Raw genomic sequence first — 8,879 nt, forward strand, 5'->3', positions numbered from 1 at the left:
TTGATTAACACAACGTTTTACAGTACCAGTGACCCGGGTTCGATTCCCATCACACGGTAGTGTAGTGATTAGCACAATGTTTTACAGTAGCAGTGACCCAGGTTCGATTCCCGTCACACGGTAGTGTAGTGATTAACACAACGTTTTACAGTACCAGTGATCCGAGTTCCATTCCCATCACACAGTAGTGTAGTGATTAACACAACGTTTTACAGTACCAGTGACCCGGGTTCGATTCCCATCACACGGTAGTGTAGTGGTTAACACAACGTTTTACAGTACCAGTGACCCGGGTTCCATTCCCATCACACGGTAGTGTAGTGGTTAACACAACGTTTTACAGTACCAGTGACCCGGGTTCGATTCCCATCACACGGAAGTGTAGTGATTAACACAACGTCTTACAGTACCAGTGACCCGGATTCCATTCCCATCACACGGTAGTGTAGTGGTTAACACAACGTTTTACAGTACCAGTGTCCCGGGTTCCATTCCCATCACACGGTAGTGTAGTGGTTAATACAACGTTTTACAGTACCAGTGACCCGGGTTCGATTCCCATCTCACGGTAGTGTAGTGATTAACACAACGTTTTACAGTACCAGTGACCCAGATTCCATTCCCATCACACGGTAGTGTAGTGGTTAACACAACGTTTTACAGTACCAGTGACCCGGGTTCGATTCCCATCACACGGTAGTGTAGTGGTTAACACAACGTTTTACAGTACCAGTGACCCGGGTTCGATTCCCATCACACGGTAGTGTAGTGGTTAACACGACGTTTTACAGTACCAGTGACCCGGGTTCGATTCCCATCACACGGTAGTGTAGTGATTAACACAACGTTTTACAGTACCAGTGACCCGGGTTCGATTCCCATCACACGGTAGTGTAGTGATTAACACAACGTTTTACAGTACCTGTGACCCTGGTTCCATTCCCATCACACAGTAGTGTAGTGATTAACACAACGTTTTACAGTACCAGTGACCCGGGTTCGATTCCGATCACACGGTAGTGTAGTGATTAACACAACGTTTTACAGTACCAGTGACCCGGGTTCGATTCCCATCACACGGTAGTGTAGTGATTAACACAACGTTTTACAGTATCAGTGACCCGGGTTCGTTTCCCATCACACGGTAAAGTAGTGGTTAACACAACGTTTTACAGTACCAGTGACCCGGGTTCCATTCCCATCACACGGTATTGTAGTCGTTAACACAACGTTTTACAATACCAGTGACCCTGGTTCGATTCCCAACACACGGTAGTGTAGTGATTAACACAACGTTTTACAGTACCAGTGACCCTGGTTCGATTCCCAGCACACGGTAGTGTAGTGATTAACACAACGTTTTACAGTATCAGTGACCCGGGTTCGATTCCCATCACACGGCAGTGTAGTGGTTAACACAACGTTTTACAGTACCAGTGACCCGGGTTCCATTCCCATCACACGGTAGTGTAGTGATTAACACAACGTTTTACAGTATCAGTGACCCGGGTTCGATTCCCATCACACGGCAGTGTAGTGATTAACGCAACGATTTACAGTACCAGTGACCCAGTTCGATTCCCATCACACGGAAGTGTAGTGATTAACACAACGTTTTACAGTACCAGTGAACCGGGTTCGATTCCCATCACACGGTAGTGTAGTGATTATCGCAACGATTTACAGTACCAGTGACCCGGGTTCGATTCCCATCACACGGTAGTGTAGTCATTAACGCAACGATTTACAGTACCAGTGACCCGGGTTCGATTCCCATCACAAGGAAGTGTAGTGATTAACACAACGTTTTACAGTACCAGTGACCCGGGTTCGATTCCCATCACACGGTAGTGTAGTGGTTAGCACAACGTTTTACAGTACCAGGGACCGGGTTCGATTCCCATCACACGGTAGTGTAGTGGTTAGCACAACGTTTTACAGTAGCAGTGACCCGGGTTCGATTCCCATCACACGGTAGTGTAGTGGTTAACACAACGTTTTACAGTACCAGTGACTCGGGTTCGATTCCCATCACACGGTAGTGTAGTGTTTAACACAACGTTTTACAGTACCAGTGACCCGGGTTCGATTCCCATCACACGGTAGTGTAGTGATTAACACAACGTTTTACAGTACCAGTGACCCGGGTTCGATTCCCATCACACAGTAGTGTAGTGATTAACACAACACTTTACAGTACCACTGACCCGGGTTCGATTCCCATCACACGGTAGTGTAGTGATTAACACAACGTTTTACAGTACCAGTGACCCGGGTTCAATTCCCATCACACGGTAGTGTAGTGATTAACACAACGTTTTACCGTACCAGTGACCCGGGTTCGATTCCCATCACACAGTAGTGTAGTGATTAACACAACGTTTTACAGTATCAGTGACCCGGGTTCCATTCCCATCACACGGTAGTGTAGTGATTAACACAACGTTTTACAGTATCAGTGACCTGGGTTCGATTCCCATCACACGGTAGTGTAGTGATTAACACAATGTTTTACATTATCTGTGACCCGGGATCGATTCCCATCACACGGTAGTGTAGTGATTAACACAACGTTTTACCGTACCAGTGACCCGGGTTCGATTCCCATCACACGGTAGTGTAGTGATTAACAAAACGTTTTACAGTACCAGTGACCCGGGTTCCATTCCCATCACACGGTAGTGTAGTGATTAACACAACGTTTTACCGTACCAGTGACCTGGGTTCGATTCCCATCACACGGTAGTGTAGTGGTTAACACAACGTTTTACAGTACCGGTGACCCGGGCTCGATTCCCATCACACGGTAGTGTAGTGGTTAACACAACGTTTTACAGCACCGGTGACCCGGGTTCGATTCCCATCACACCGTAGTGTAGTGATTAACACAACGTTTTACAGCACCGGTGACCCGGGTTCGATTCCCATCACACCGTAGTGTAGTGATTAACACAACGTTTTACAGTACCAGTGACCCCTGTTCGATTCCCATCACACGGTAGTGTAGTGGTTAGTACAACGTTTTAACAGCGACCGAGATTCAATTTCCATGCTTTATATTATACAATAATGGATATTATACTTTGTAATTACCACCTCGCTGATGTTAGCAATCAGAAGTGGGCATGCTCTGGGTGATGGGTTACTTGCTGAAGGATGCTGCCTTTCTGAGCAATTGCTCCTTGAAGATGTCTTCGATGCAGGGAAGGTAGTGCCCATGATGTCGCTGACTGTATTTACAACTTCCTGCAGCTTTTTCTGATACAGGCAGTACCTGGACCAGCCAGTGATGCAGCCAGTAAGATTGATCAAATGTAGTAACATGTAAAGTCCTTGCAGAAATAATACCTCTCCAGACTTCCCCACACCAGGATGTCCCGATGTCTCCAGGAGAGAGTATCACCCTTTCTCCACACCAGGATGTCCCAGTGTCTCTCCAGGAGAGAATATCACCCTTTCCCCACACCAGGATGTCCCAGTGTCTCTCCAGGAGAGAGTATCACCCTTTCCCCACACCAGGATGTCCCAGTGTCTCTCCAGGAGAGAGTATCACCCTTTCTCCACACCAGGATGTCCCAGTGTAGCTCCAGGAGAGAGTATCACCCTTTCCCCACACCAGGATGTCCCAGTGTCTCTCCAGGAGAGAGTATCACCCTTTCCCCACACCAGGATGTCCCAGTGTCTCTCCAGGAGAGAGTATCACCCTTTCCCCACACCAGGATGTCCCAGTGTCTCTCCAGGAGAGAGTATCACCCTTTCCCCACACCAGGATGTCCCAGAGTCTCTCCAGGAGAGGGAATCACCCTTTCCCCACACCAGGATGTCCCAGTGTCTCTCCAGGAGAGAGAATCACCCTTTCCCCACACCAGGATGTCCCGGTGTCTCTCCAGGAGAGCGTATCACCCTTTCCCCACACCAGGATGTCCCAGTGTCTCTCCAGGAGAGAGAATCACCCTTTTCCCACACCAGGATGTCCCAGTGTCTCTCCAGGAGAGAGAATCACCCTTTTCCCACACCAGGATGTCCCAGTGTCTCTCCAGGAGAGGGTATCACACTTTCCCCACACCAGGATGTCCCAGTGTCTCTCCAGGAGAGAGTATCTCCCTTTCCCCACACCAGGATGTCCCAGTGTCTCTCCAGGAGAGAGTATCACCCTTTCCCCACACCAGGATGTCCCGGTGTCTCTCCAGGAGAGATTATCACCCTTTCCCCACACCAGGATGTCCCAGTGTCTCTCCAGGAGAGAGTATCACCCTTTCCCCACACCAGGATGTCCCAGTGTCTCTCCAGGAGAGAGTATTACCCTTTACCCACACCAGGATGTCCCGGTGCCTCTCCAGGAGAGAGAATCACCCGTTCCCCACACCAGGATGTCCCGGTGTCTCTCCAGGAGAGAGTATCACCCTTTCCCCACACCAGGATGTCCCACTGTCTCTCCAAGAGAGAGTATCACCCTTTCCCCACACCAGGATATCCCGGTCTCTCTCCAGGAGAGAGTATCACCCTTTCCCCACACCAGGATGTCCCAGTGTCTCTCCAGGAGAGAGTATCACCCTTTCCCCACACCAGGATGTCCCAGTGTCTCTCCAGGAGAGAGTATCACCCTTTCCCCACACCAGGATGTCCCAGAGTCTCTCCAGGAGAGGGATTCACCCTTTCCCCACACCAGGATGTCCCAGTGTCTCTCCAGGAGAGAGAAGCACACTTTCCCCACACCAGGATGTCCCAGTGTCTCTCCAGGAGAGAGAATCACCCTTTCCCCACACCAGGATGTCCCAGTCTCTCCAGGAGAGAGTATCACCCTTTCCCCACACCAGGATGTCCCGGTGTCTCTCCAGGAGAGGGAATCACCCTTTCCTCACACCAGGATGTCCCAGTGTCGCTCCAGGAGAGAGAATCACCCTTTCCCCACACCAGGATGTCCCGGTGTCTCTCCAGGAGAGAGTATCACCCTTTCCCCACACCAGGATGTCCCAGTGTCTCTCCAGGAGATTGAATCACCCTTTCCCCACACCAGGATGTCCCAGTGTCTCTCCAGGAGAGTGAATCACCCTTTCCCCACACCAGGATGTCCCGGTGTCTCTCCAGGAGAGAGTATCACCTTTCCCCACACCAGGATGTCCCAGTGTCTCTCCAGGAGAGAGTATCACCCTTTCCCCACACCAGGATGTCCCAGTGTCTCTCCAGGAGAGAATATCACCCTTTCCCCACACCAGGATGTCCCGGTGTCTCTCCAGGAGAGAGTATCACCCGTTCCCCACACCAGGATGTCCCGGTGTCTCTCCAGGAGAGAGTATCACCCTATCCCCACACCAGGATGTCCCAGTGTCTCTCCAGGAGAGAGTATCACCCTTTCCCCACACCAGGATGTCCCAGTGTCTCTCCAGGAGAGATTATCACCCTTTCCCCACACCAGGATGTCCCAGTGTCTCTCCAGGAGAGAGCATCACACTTTCCCCACACCAGGATGTCCCGGTGTCTCTCCAGGAGAGGGAATCACCCTTTCCCCACACCAGGATGTCCCAGTGTCTCTCCAGGAGAGACTATCATCCTTTCCCCACACCAGGATGTCCCAGTGTCTCTCCAGGAGAGAGTATCACCCTTTCCCCACACCAGGATGTCCCGGTGTCTCTCCAGGAGAGAGTATCACCCTTTCCCCACACCAGGATGTCCCGGTGTCTCTCCAGGAGAGAGTATCATCCTTTCCCCACACCAGGATGTCCCAGTGTCTCTCCACGAGAGAGTATCACCCTTTCCCCACACCAGGATGTCCCGGTGTTTCTCCAGGAGAGAGTATCACCCTTTCACCACACCAGGATGTCCCAGTGTCTCTCCAGGAGAGAGTATCATCCTTTCCCCACACCAGGATGTCCCAGTGTCTCTCCACGAGAGAGTATCACCCTTTCCCCACACCAGGATGTCCCGGTGTCTCTCCAGGAGAGAGTATCACCCTTTCCCCACACCAGGATGTCCCAGTGTCTCTCCAGGAGAGAGTATCACCCTTTCCCCACACCAGGATGTCCCAGTGTCTCTCCAGGAGAGCGTATCACCCTTTCCCCACACCAGGATGTCCCAGTGTCTCTCCAGGAGAGAGTATCACCCTTTCCCCACATCACGATATCCCGGTGTCTCTCCAGGAGACAGTATCACCCTTTCCCCACACCAGGATGTCCCACTGTCTCTCCAAGAGAGAGTATCACCCTTTCCCCACACCAGGATATCCCGGTCTCTCTCCAGGAGAGAGTATCACCCTTTCCCCACACCAGGATGTCCCAGTGTCTCTCCAGGAGAGAGTATCACCCTTTCCCCACACCAGGATGTCCCAGTGTCTCTCCAGGAGAGAGTATCACCCTTTCACCACACCAGGATGTCCCAGAGTCTCTCCAGGAGAGGGATTCACCCTTTCCCCACACCAGGATGTCCCAGTGTCTCTCCAGGAGAGAGAATCACCCTTTCCCCACACCAGGATGTCCCGGCGTCTCTCCAGGAGAGAGTATCACCCTTTCCCCACACCAGGATGTCCCAGTGTCTCTCCAGGAGAGAGTATCACCCTTTCCCCACACCAGGATGTCCCAGTGTCTCTCCAGGAGAGAGTATCACCCTTTCCCCACACCAGGATGTCCCAGTGTCTCTCAAGGAGAGAGAATCACCCGTTCCCCACACCAGGATGTCCCAGTGTCTCTCCAGGAGAGAGTATCACCCTTTCCCCACACCAGGATGTCCCAGTGTCTCTCCAGGAGAGAATATCACCATTTCCCCACACCAGGATGTCCCGGTGTCTCTCCAGGAGAGAGTATCACCCTTTTCCCATACCAGGATGTCCCGGTGTCTCTCCAGGAGAGAGTATCATCCTTTCCCCACACCAGGATGTCCCGGTGTCTCTCCAGGAGAGAGTATCACCCTTTCCCCACACCAGGATGTCCCGGTTTCTCTCCAGGAGAGACAATCCCCCTTTCCCCACACCAGGATGTCCCAGTGTCTCTCCAGGAGAGATATCACCCTTTCCTCACACCAGGATGTCCCGGTGTCTCTCCAGGAGAGAGTATCACCCTTTCCGCACACCAGGATGTCCCAGTGTCTCTCCAGGAGAGAGTATCGCCCTTTCCCCACACCAGGATGTCCCACTGTCTCTCCAGGAGAGAGTATCCCCCTTTCCCCACACCAGGATATCCCAGTGTCTCTCCAGGAGAGAGTATCACCCTTTCCCAACACCAGGATGTCCCGGTGTCTCTCCAGGAGAGAGTATCACCCTTTCCCCACACCAGGATGTCCCGGTGTCTCTCCAGGAGAGAGTATCACCCTTTCCCCACACCAGGATGTCCCGGTGTCTCTCCAGGAGAGAGTATCACCCTTTCCCCACACCAGGATGTCCCGGTGTCTCTCCAGGAGAGAGTATCACCCTTTCCCCACACCAGGATGTCCCAGTGTCTCTCCAGGAGAGAGTATCACCCTTTCCCCACACCAGGATGTCCCAGTATCTCTCCAGGGAGAGTATCACCCTTTCCCCACACCAGGATGTCCCGGTGTCTCTCCAGGAGAGAGAATCACCCTTTCCCCACACCAGGAGGTCCCGGTGTCTCTCCAGGAGAGAGAATCACCCTTTCCCCACACCAGGATGTCCCGGTCTCTCTGCAGGAGAGATATCACCCTTTCCGCACACCAGGATGTCCCAGTGTCTCTCCAGGAGAGAGTATCGCCCTTTCCCCACACCAGGATGTCCCAGTGTCTCTCCAGGAGAGAGTATCCCCCTTTCCCCACACCAGGATATCCCAGTGTCTCTCCAGGAGAGAGTATCACCCTTTCCCAACACCAGGATGTCGCAGTGTCTCTCCAGGAGAGAGTATCACCCTTTCCCCACACTAGGATGTCCCGGTGTCTCTCCAGGAGAGACTATCACCCTTTCCCCACACCAGGATGTCCCAGTGTCTCTCCAGGAGAGACTATCACCCTTTCCCCACACCAGGATGTCCCAGTGTCTCTCCAGGAGAGACTATCACCCTTTCCCCACACTAGGATGTCCCAGTGTCTCTCCAGGAGAGAGTATCACCCTTTCCCCACACCAGGATGTCGCAGTGTCTCTCCAGGAGAGAGTATCGCCCTTTCCCCACACCAGGATGTCCCGGTGTCTCTCCAGGAGAGTATCACCCTTTCCCCACACCAGGATGTCCCGGTGTCTCTCCAGGAGAGAGTATCATCCTTTCCCCACACCAGGATGTCCCACTGTCTCTCCAGGAGAGAGTATCACCCGTTCCCCACACCAGGATGTCCCGGTGTCTCCAGGAGAGAGTATCACCCGTTCCCCACACCAGGATGTCCCGGTGTCTCTCCAGGAGAGAGTATCACCCGTTCCCCACACCAGGATGTCCCAGTGTCTCTCCAGGAGAGAGTATCACCCTTTCCCCACACCAGGATGTCCCAGTATCTCTCCAGGGAGAGTATCACCCTTTCCCCACACCAGGATGTCCCGGTGTCTCTCCAGGAGAGAGTATCTCCCTTTCCCCACACCACGATGTCCCAGTATCTCTCCAGGAGAGAGTATCACCCTTTCCCCACACCAGGATGTCCCGGTGTCTCTCCAGGAGAGAGAAGCACCCGTTCCCCACACCAGGATGTCCCGGTGTCTCTCCAGGAGAGAGTATCACCTTTCCCCACACCAGGATGTCCCAGTGTCTCTCCGGGAGAGATTATCACCCTTTCTCCAAACCAGGATGTCCCAGTGTCTCTCCAGGAGAGAGTATCACCCTTTCCCCACACCAGGATGTCCCGGTGTCTCTCCAGGAGAGAGTATCACCCTTTCCCCACACCAGGATGTCCCAGTGTCTCTCCACGAGAGAGTATCACCCTTTCCCCACACCAGGATGTCCCGGTGTTTCTCCAGG

Source organism: Hypanus sabinus, chromosome 31, assembly GCF_030144855.1.
Source record: "Hypanus sabinus isolate sHypSab1 chromosome 31, sHypSab1.hap1, whole genome shotgun sequence".
NCBI classification, from domain to species: domain Eukaryota; kingdom Metazoa; phylum Chordata; class Chondrichthyes; order Myliobatiformes; family Dasyatidae; genus Hypanus; species Hypanus sabinus.